The sequence below is a fragment of the Papio anubis genome, chromosome 11 (genome assembly GCF_008728515.1).
Source record: "Papio anubis isolate 15944 chromosome 11, Panubis1.0, whole genome shotgun sequence".
NCBI classification, from domain to species: domain Eukaryota; kingdom Metazoa; phylum Chordata; class Mammalia; order Primates; family Cercopithecidae; genus Papio; species Papio anubis.
The window spans coordinates 89620749-89631182 of NC_044986.1; the positions used below are offsets into that span (position 1 = coordinate 89620749).

The 10434-nt window shown below is 43.2% G+C and overlaps 1 pseudogene; it reads left to right on the forward strand.

Moving 5' to 3' along the window:
* The first annotated feature begins 4739 nt into the window (after positions 1-4739).
* On the forward strand, positions 4740-5602 carry LOC103881710 (annotated as a pseudogene).
* Positions 5603-10434: the final 4832 nt, after the last annotated feature.

Here is a 10434-nt window from a genome sequence, read left to right on the forward strand (position 1 = left end):
CTTTAAAAAAGGCCTGAGGTTTCAGCCGCAATGGGTAGTTAGTTCCCAGATGTAGCAAGTGCAGTACTGCAGTTTTATTCGTTAGCTGAAATAAATTACGAGTATTTAAATTACACAGCTTTTTCATGAATTACATCTCCCTAATTTGGCTGTCCTCAACACTTCCTCGTTTGGCATAATTGACACGAGGAATTTCTCCAGACATGGTCGATTCCTGTGGCCCTGCTGCGCTACCCAGCACCACCTCCACTTGCACCCTGAGGCTCCACTTGCTTCCTTCTGGTCCATCGGACGCTCACAGTGAGAAAACACGCTGGACGTGAGCATTACCAGCCTGTACACTGTCGTGAGGATAACTCGGAATTGCTCTTCAAATTTTGTTAAACCAGGTAATACCGTCTTTCATGGCAAACCTGCATTTTCCATTCTTCAGGAGTATGTTGGATCTCTTGATCACAGTAATTTTTTTTTATATATATACTTTAAGTTATAGGGTACATGTGCACAACGTGCAGGTTTGTTACATATGTATATTTGTGCCATGTTGCTGTGCTGCACCCATCAATTCATCAGCACCCATCAACTCGTCATTTACATCAGGTATAAATCCCAATGCAATCCCTCTCCACTACCCCCTCCCCATAATAGGCCCCAGTGTGTGATGTTCCCCTTCCAGAGTCCAAGTGATCTCATTGTTCAGTTCCCACCTATGAGTGAGAACATGCGGTGTTTGGTTTTCTGTTCTTCAGATAGTTTGCTGAGAATGATGGTTTCCAGCTGCATCCGTGTCCCTACAAAGGATACAAACTCATCCTTTTTTATGGCTGCATAGTATTCCATGGTGTATATATGCCACATTTTCTTAATCCAGTCTGTCACTAATGGACATTTGGGTTGATTCCAAGTCTTTGCTATTGTAAATAGTGCCACAGTGAACATATGTGTGCATGTGTCTTTAGCAGCATGATTTATAATCCTTTGGGTATATACCCAGTAGTGGGATGGCTGGGTCATATGGTACTTCTAGTTCTAGATCCTTGAGGAATCGCCATACTGTTTTCCATAATGGTTGAACTAGTTTACAATCCCACCAACAGTGTAAAAGTGTTCCTATTTCTCCACATCCTCTCCAGCACCTGTTGATTCCTGACTTTTTAATATTGCCATCCTAATTGGTGTGAGACGGTATCTCATTGTGGTTTTGATTTGCATTTCTCTGATGGCCAGTGATGACGAGCATTTTTTCATGTGTCTGTTGGCTGTATGCATGTCTTCTTTTGAGAAATGTCTGTTCATGTCCTTTGCCCACTTTTTGATGGGGTTGTTTTTTTCTTGTAAATTTGTTTGAGTTCTTTGTAGGTTCTGGATATTTGCCCTTTGTCAGATGAGTAGATTGCAAAAATTTTCTCCCATTCTGTAGGTTGCCTGTTCACTCTGATGGTAGTTTCTTTTGCTGTGCAGAAGCTCTTTAGTTTATTAGATCCCATTTGTCAATTTTGGCTTTTGTTGCCGTTGCTTTTGGTGTTTTAGACATGAAGTCCTTGCCCATGCCTATGTCCTGAATGGTATTACCTAGGTTTTCTTCTAGGGTTTTTACGGTATTAGGTCAAACATTTAAGTCTCTAATCCATCTTGAATTAATTTTCGTATAAGGAGTAAGGAAAGGATCCAGTTTCAGCTTTCTACTTATGGCTAGCCAATTTTCCCAGCACCATTTATTAAAAAGGGAATTCTTTCCCCATTTCTTGTTTTTGTCAGGTTTCTCAAAGATCAGATGGCTGTAGATGTGTGGTATTATTTCTGAGGACTCTGTTCTGTTCCATTGGTCTATATCTCTGTTTTGGTACCAGTACCATGCTGTTTTGGTTACTGTAGCCTTGTAGTATAGTTTGAAGTCAGGTAGCGTGATGCCTCCAGCTTTGTTCTTTCGACTTAGGATTGTCTTGGCAATGCGGGCTCTTTTTTGGTTCTGTATGAACTTTAAAGCAGTTTTTTCCAATTCTGTGAAGAAACTCATTGGTAGCTTGATGAGGATGGCATTGAATCTATAAATTACCTTGGGCAGTATGACCATTTTCACAATATTGATTCTTCCTATCCATGAGCATGGTATGTTCTTCCATTTGTTTGTGTCCTCTTTTATTTCACTGAGCAGTGGCTTGTCGTTCTCCTTGAAGAGGTCCTTTACATTCCTTTTAAGTTGGATTCCTAGGTATTTTATTCTCTTTAAAGCAATTGTGAATGGAATTTCATTCATGATTTGGCTCTCTGTTTGTCTGTTACTAGTGTATAAGAATGCTTGTGATTTTTGCACATTAATTTTGTATCCTGAGACTTTGCTGAAGTTGCTTATCAGCTTAAGGAGATTTGGGGCTGAGACGATGGGGTTTTCTAAATAAATACTATAAACACCTCTATGCAAATAAACTAGAAAATCTAGAAGAAATGGATAATTTCCTGGACACTTACACTCTCCCAAGACTAAACCAGGAAGAAGTTGAATCCCTGAAGAGACCAATAGCAGGCTCTGAAATTGAGGTGATAATTAATAGCCTACCAACCAAAAAAAGTCCAGGACCAGATGGATTCACAGCTGAATTCTACCAGAGGTACAAGGAGGAGCTGGTACTATTCCTTCTGAAACTATTCCAATCAATAGAAAAAGAGGGAATCCTCCCTAACTCATTTTATGAGGCCAACATCATCCTGATACCAAAGCCTGGCAGAGACACAACAAAAAAAGAGAATTTTACACCAATCTCCCTGATGAACATCAATGCAAAAATCCTCAATAAAATAATGGCAAACCGAATCCAGCAGCACATCAAAAAGCTTATCCACCATGATCAAGTGGGCTTCATCCCTGGGATGCAAGGCTGGTTCAACGTACGCAAATCAATAAATGTAATCCAGCATATAAACAGAACCAAAGACAAAAACCACATGATTATCTCAATAGACGCAGAAAAGGCCTTTGAGAAAATTCAACAGCCCTTCATGCTAAAAACTCTCAATAAATTCGGTATTGATAGAACGTATCTCAAAATAATAAGAGCTATTTATGACAAACCCACAGACAATATCATACTGAATGGGCAAAAACTGGAAGCATTCCTTTTGAAAACTGGCACAAGACAGGGATGCCCTCTCTCACCACTCCTATTCAACATAGTGTTGGAAGTTCTGGCTAGGGCAATCAGGCACGAGAAAGAAATAAAGGGTATTCAGTTAGGAAAAGAAGTCAAATTGTCCCTGTTTGCAGATCACAGTAACTTTTTAAAGTGTTCACTGACAGAGGTAATGCAGGAGTGGAAAACCAAAAACTGTAAGTTATCACTTATAAGTGGGAGCTAAGCTGTGAGTACACAGAGGCATACAGAGTGATATAATGGACTTTAGACACTCAAAAGGGGGCTGGTAGGAAGGAGGCCAGAGATTAAAAAAACTACACATGGCCAGGTGCAGTGGCTCACGCCTGTAGTCTCAGCACTTTGGGAGGCCAAGGTGTGTGGATCATGAAGTCAGGAGTAAAGACCAGCCTAGCTAACACAGTGAAACCCTGTCTCTACTAAAAATACAAAATTAGCTGGGTGTGGTGGCACACACCTGCAGTCCCAGCTATTGGGAGGCTAAGGCAGGGGAATCCCTTGAACCTGAGAGGTGGAGGTTGCAGTGAGCCGAAATCGCACCACTGCACTCCAGCCTGGGCAACAAGAGCGAAACTCCGTCTCAAAAAAGAAAAAATATATATATATACACATTAGGTACAGTGTACACTACTTGGGTGACAGGAGCACTAAAATCTCAGAATCCACCACTTTATAATTCATCCATAACCAAAAACCACTTGTACTCCAAAAGCTATTGAAGCTTAAGTTAAAAATAAAAATAAAAAATAAATGTCCACTGATCGAAAAAGAAGCATTTTTCTCCATTCCTATTCCCTTCTTTACCACCACTGATGATAATCCCACTTGTTCCCATGCCGGAAAAGCATTTAGTACCATCCATGTAGAAGAATCAAATTATTCAAGGGTTAAGATGCATTTCAGAAGACAGTCATGGCAAGTACAATGATTATCAATTCAAATCACAATTTATTTTCCTGCTTATAATTTTTTTTCTTTTTTTTTTTTTTTTGTGAGATGGAGTCTTGCTCTGTCGCCCAGGCTGGAGTGCAGTGACATGATCTTGGCTCACCGCAACTTCTGCCTCCTGGATTCAAGTGATTCTCCTGCCTCAGCGTCCCAAGTAGGTGGGACTACAGGCTCGTGCCACCACACCCGGCTAGTTTTTGTAACTTTAGTAGAGACGGGGTTTGACTACGTTGGCCAGGCTGGTCTCGAACTCCTGACCTCGTGATCTGCCCGCTCAGCCTCCCAAAGTGCTGGGATTACAGGCATGAGCCACTGCATCCAGCCTAATGTTTTTCCATTTTAAGAACAGTCTTGACACTTGTGAATATTCCATTCTTTCTTTCTTTCTTTTTTTTCCAGACTGGGTCTCATTCTGCCTCCCAGGCTGGAGTGCAGTGGCATGACCTCGGGGCACTGCAACCTCCGCCTCCCAGATTCAAGTGATTCTCCTGCCTCCGCCTCCCCAGTAGCTGGGATTACAGGAACATGCCACCACGCCCAGCTAATTTTTCATATTTTTAGTAGAGACAAGATTTCACCATATTGACCAGGCTGGTCTCAAACTCCTGACCTCAAGTGATTCACCTGCCTCGGCCTCCCAAAGTGCTTGGATTACAGGCATGAGCCACCTCGCCTGGCCTCCATTATTTCTTTAATGCAATAAAATAAATAAATGTTTATTTATTGTTTATTGGGGTAGTTAGTTCCCAGATGCAGCAAGTGCAGTACAGCAGTTTTATTCGTTAGCTGAAATAAATTATGAGTATTTAAATTACACAGCTTTCTCATGAATTATATCTCCCTGATGATTTGGCTGTCCTCAACACTTCCTCATTTGGCAGAATTCATGACTGGAATTTCTCCAGACATGGTCGGTTCCTGTGGCCCTGCTGGGCTACCCAGCACCACCTCCACTTGCCCATGGTTCCATTATGTCATGGATTATTTCAGTAACATTGTTTTCTCTTCTTTCTATTTGCATAACCCTATCCCTAACGAGATTGAAAACTAGGAACATGCCACTCCCAGGCTCCTTGGGACTTGACACATCCTCCTGGGATCATCTCAGGAAGGGAACTGGCTGTGCAGGCACCATGGAGGTGGTGTTGATCTTTCTATGCAGGCTGTTGGCCCTCATTGTCCTGGCCAGTGCAGCTGAAAAGGAGAAGGAAACTGACCCTTTTCATTATGACTACCAGACCTTGAGGATTGGGGTGTTGTTATGTGCTGTGGTCCTCTTCTCCGTTGGGATCCTCCTTATCCCAGGTTGCAGATACAAGTGCAGTTTCAATCAGAAGCCCAGGACCCCAGGGGAGGAGGAAGCCCAGGTGGAGAACCTCATCACTGCAAATGCAACAAAACTCCAGAAAGCAGAGAGCTGAATGAAGTGCAGCCCTCCGGTGGGAAGCCTCTGGAACCTGAAGGCAGCTGCTTGAACTTTTAAATACAAATGTTGATGCTTAAGAAAACGGCCACTTCAGCAACAAATCTTACTCCAAGAGAAGCTAAGAACTTGTGTGTCCCCCCACACCCTTCCCTGTCCCCTCTAACACCATTCCTCCACCTGATGATCCAACTAATTAATCTCTTGCCTCCACTGCAGCCTGCAGGCTCCTCCAACTGCTGTGATGTGTCTGTGTGTGTGTGTTTGCTGACTCTAGTGTTCATGGCTACTTGTTCATGGTTATTACTGTTAGTGAACTGTGGACTCGCTTTCCTGGGCAAGGGCTGAGCCATGTAGCCATCTGCTCGTCTCTGCTCCCCATCACCTCTCACTCCTGGGAGTCTGCTTTATTCCCTGGAGAGTCTAGCTCCTTCCCTTTAGAGCATGGGCAGGAGTCTCCAGTTGTCATGGGACCTGGGAAGATTTGCACCACTTTTATCATCTTTCTTCATGAAGTCTCTTCACTTCTTTTACAAGAACCTCGCTTCCTTATCCCGGTCCACCCCCAGTCTGTTCTGAAGATCAGCAATTGGAGACACAAAGCAAAGCAAGGAGTTTGTGAACCCAGCACTGCCTTCAGCAGGCTACTATATTCTTCCATGTTTATTTTTCCCCCTGGGGAAGCCCCAGGGAGCCCCATCTGCCCTGCCCTTCACATAGCACCCAGGGATTCCAGCCCCAGGGCTGCTGCTTTTCTTCTTTTTCTTTTTTTTTCAGTCAGAGTCCCACTCTGTCGCCCAAGCCAGAATGCAGTGGCATGATCTCAGCTCACTGCAACATGGGTTCAAGGGATTCTCATGCCTGGGCCTCCCAAGCAGCTGGTACTATAGGCATGCAGCACCACTCCCAGCTAATTTTTGCATTTTTAGTAGAGATGGGGTTTTGCCTGGCCTCAAGCAATCTACCTGTCTAGGTCTCCCAAAATTCTGGGATTACAGGTGTCAGCCACCGTGCCTATCCCAGGTCCAGGGCTTCTAATCTGCCCTTGGGGAATGTAGCCCTTGTATATCTTATCAGCAATAACCCCAGAGGCTCTGGTACCCTACCCCTCTCCAATCTTCCTGCTTCTGAGACTTCAATCTACAGCCCAGTTTTTCTGGACACAGGCTCCCATCCCTGAAGCTGAGTCTCCAGCAGGTGATGACTGCAGGATTCCCACTCTGTTGTGGCCAGCACACTGGAATGGACAGAGGGAGAGTAAGGGGCCTTTGCTTCTCTGCCCATGTCCCCTTGGTCAGCAGAAACAACTCCCACATCGTTTGCACTGCCTGTCAGTGGTCAGAGAGTTAAGTGAAGTAGGTTAGAGACCCAGTAGGCTCCATGCAGCACTGCTGCAGAGGGTACAGGAAGAGGTCAAAGGTCTTAACGAGAGTGGAAGCTCAAACGAGCTCCCGCCCTTCCTGTCCTCCATGTGCCTGTGGAAATCAACCAAACCCAGCCTCTGTGGCCAGACTGCTGTTTTCTGTACCACGATCTGTCCTCTGAACAACAGAAAAAGGAATAAAATATTTGTCTCCTAGTGAAAAAAAAACACTATGAACAAAAAACAAGTAACTTCACTCAATTGATTATTTTAAAGTAAACAAAATTCTTGCATCTTTTCTGAGAATTAAAATATTACTTCAGACTTTACATAAACTAACAACTTTCTCAACTGTGTTAGTGACAGGAGCCAATGAGTTTCTAACTGCAAAGGAAATGAAGAATATCGAATGCCAAAAAACTCACACAGTCCTTTAATCACTCAATTCTAACAATGTAAATGCTGAAGTAAGAGAACAATTTTATGACAGTTACTTCAATGAAAAATGCAAAGAACATCGTATTTACCATTTCGACTCCTCATGATTCAGAATGTGGGCAGATACCCACAACTTGGAATCTTTACTTCAGCTTAGGACCAAGCATGTCTGTGCCCCTTATGCAAACATCAACCACAATTTGTATTTGTATTATCGCCACCAAAGCCATTATTCGAAGGAAAAGAGAAAATATTTTCTGCCTTGTGATTATTTTGCATCCATGTATTCCGTGAAAATATATGTGAGGCATTTAGATCATTGATCATCTCTGTGATCACAGTGAAGCTATCACTTTTGTTGTTGTTGCAGCAGATTTCATCTTAGCTCTTCAAAATTTGATTGCATCTTGGGAATCAGAAAATACTTCTAGCAGTAATACTTTCAAACTGTCATTTGAGCTGAAAGACTGCTGTTGATATAGTGTGTGCAGATGTTTACAACTTCCACTGCACTACTATATCTGAATTTCTTATTTTTTTTATTTTTATTTTTGAGACAGTCTCACTCTGTCACCCAGGCTGGAGTACAGTGGCGCAATCTCAGCTCACTGCAACCTCCACCTCCCAGTTTCAAGCAGTTCTCTTGCCTCAGCCTCCCAAGTAGCTGGAATTACAGGCCCCCCACCACAATTTAGCTAATTTTTTTGTATTTTTAGTAGAGACAAGGTTTCACCATATTGCCCAGGCTGGTCTTTAACTACTGGGCTCAGGCAATCTGCCCACCTCGGCCTCCCAAAGCGCAAGGATTACAGATGTGAGCCATCGCAACTGGCCTTGAATTCTTTTTAATAAAAATAATTTGTTTACAATTTTATATAATATTAGTTGAGGAAATCATACATCTTCCATTTTTAGCTGTTATTATGTGCTGGTGTCTTTTTCTTTTTGCATACCACACAAAAAGCTTCAAAAGAAATCTTCTCATTTAATAAATCTCTACTTTTCAAACAATTCATCACAAAGTTTATGCTTGAATTTTGGTATTCTGCATTCAAATATACACAAATGAAAATAGATAATAGCAACCACCACAAAAATTGAGCTGAGTTAATTTGATAATCTCACAGCTGTCTTAGTGTGTCTGTCACTCACAAGTCTGAACTCAGAACTAACATCAAACAGGTTGAACCACTGAAAGCATTACAAACTTGCAAACTAATAATCAATTGAAGTGGCCAGGTGCAGGCACGGTGGCTCACGCCTGTAATCCAAGCACTTTGGAAGGCGGAGACTGGCGGATCACAAGGTCAGGAGATCAAGACCATACTTGCCAACACGGTGAAACTCGGTCTCTACTAAAAAAAATACAAAAATTACCCGGGCGTGGTGGCACATGCTTGTAATCCCAGTTACTCAGGAGGCTGAGGCAGTAGAATTGCTTGAACCCCGGAGTTGGAGGTTGCAGTGAGCCAAAATCATGCCACTGCTCTCCAGCCTGGTGATGGAGTGAGACTCCATCTGAAAAAAAAAAAAAAAATCAATTGAAGTAGAGTTGCCATTGAAGTGGCCTGAGATGGCTATCCTATCCTTGGCTGGTATCTGGGAACGTGAATTTTGGGAAGGTTTGAACCTGGATTTCAGAAGGGTTCCCCCAACCCTCACTGATCAAATGGCTCCATTGTACCTAAATAATATGGTTTCTGAGGAACACCTACTTTTTTTCTGGGAATCTGGAATTTTGATTTGTGCACAATAGACAGTGTCTACATGACCAGTCCCCAATAAAAAGTCCAGCACTGAGTTTCTAAGGAGCTTCTGTGACAACATTTCACATTTATTGTCACAGCGTGTGGCTTTGGAATTCAGCACATCCTATGTGACTCCACTAGGAGAGGATGCTTGGAAGCTGGTGTCAGGTTTCCTCTGGACATGGCCCTGTGACCTCTCCCCTTTGCTGACCTTGCTGTAATCAGTCATAGCCACAGTGTGACTATATGCCAAGTCCTGTCAGTCCTCCTACCAATTTGTTTAACCCAGAAGTGTTCTTGGGAATCCTCAATACAGCTGGCATCAGAAGCAAATTTTTTTACTTCTCACTCTGTCACCCAGGCTGGAGTGCAGTGGCACAATTATAGCTGACTGCAGCCTTGAACTCCTGGGCACAAGTGATCCTCCTGTCTCAGCTGGAACTACAGGTATGTATCCCTCCCGGAGTAGCTGGGACTACAAGCACATGCCACCATCCCGGGTTCTTTTTTCTGTAAAGATGGGGTCTTACTATGTTGCCCAGGTTTATCTTGAGCTCCTGGCCTCAAGTTATCCTCCTGCCTCAGCCTCTCAAAGTGCTGAGATTACAGGTATGAGTCATTGCACCTTGTCCAGAAGTGGAATTTGCTAGAACAACACTGACTCACTAAGATTTGGACTCCATCACTGTTTGGGAAAAGGAAGAATGAAGGGGAACGGTGATAAGCCTTTGATAACTGGGTGTCTATGGAGCCCTCCATGGTTTGAGAGCCACAGCTGAACTGCTATCTGCTGTTAGAAGCCACAGTGATCTATGGGGTTAGAAACAGATCCAACCCTGGCTTCTTTGAGCTGTGCTGGATGAAGTGAGGGGGGAAATATGCACCTGGGTGATGCCTTTGTTTTTTGTTCTCTTCTTCAGGTGGGAGGTAAGAAAAACAACAGTGACAAATTAGATAAAGGTGAGTATTGGGTGGCCCCAAAATGTTAAAAGTTCTCAGAGCTGGAGCAAAGCTGGTGTGGGAGGGTGGGGGGTGGGGAGGATGCCAAGACTCTATCCAGCCTCTTCTTCAGCCCAGCTGCTGCCCTGTTGCAAGAGCTGCCTCTTTCTTTGCCACCCGTGTACCCTCCCCAATCTGCTTTCCAACCTGAATAGTTCCCACAGCAGTAATGCTAACCTAACTGCAAATGCTGGATTTACTGCTATGGGTTTAGTTTGCAATAGAAAAATATGTTTAATGGCTTTGTGTTTTGTGGCTATTACATCTAGATGTATTAATATGATCAAATTGATATAAAATGTTAAATGCTTTCAATTTCATAAATTCTAGAGGGAGCACACTGATCAGGAAAAGCTGCAGAGGAAA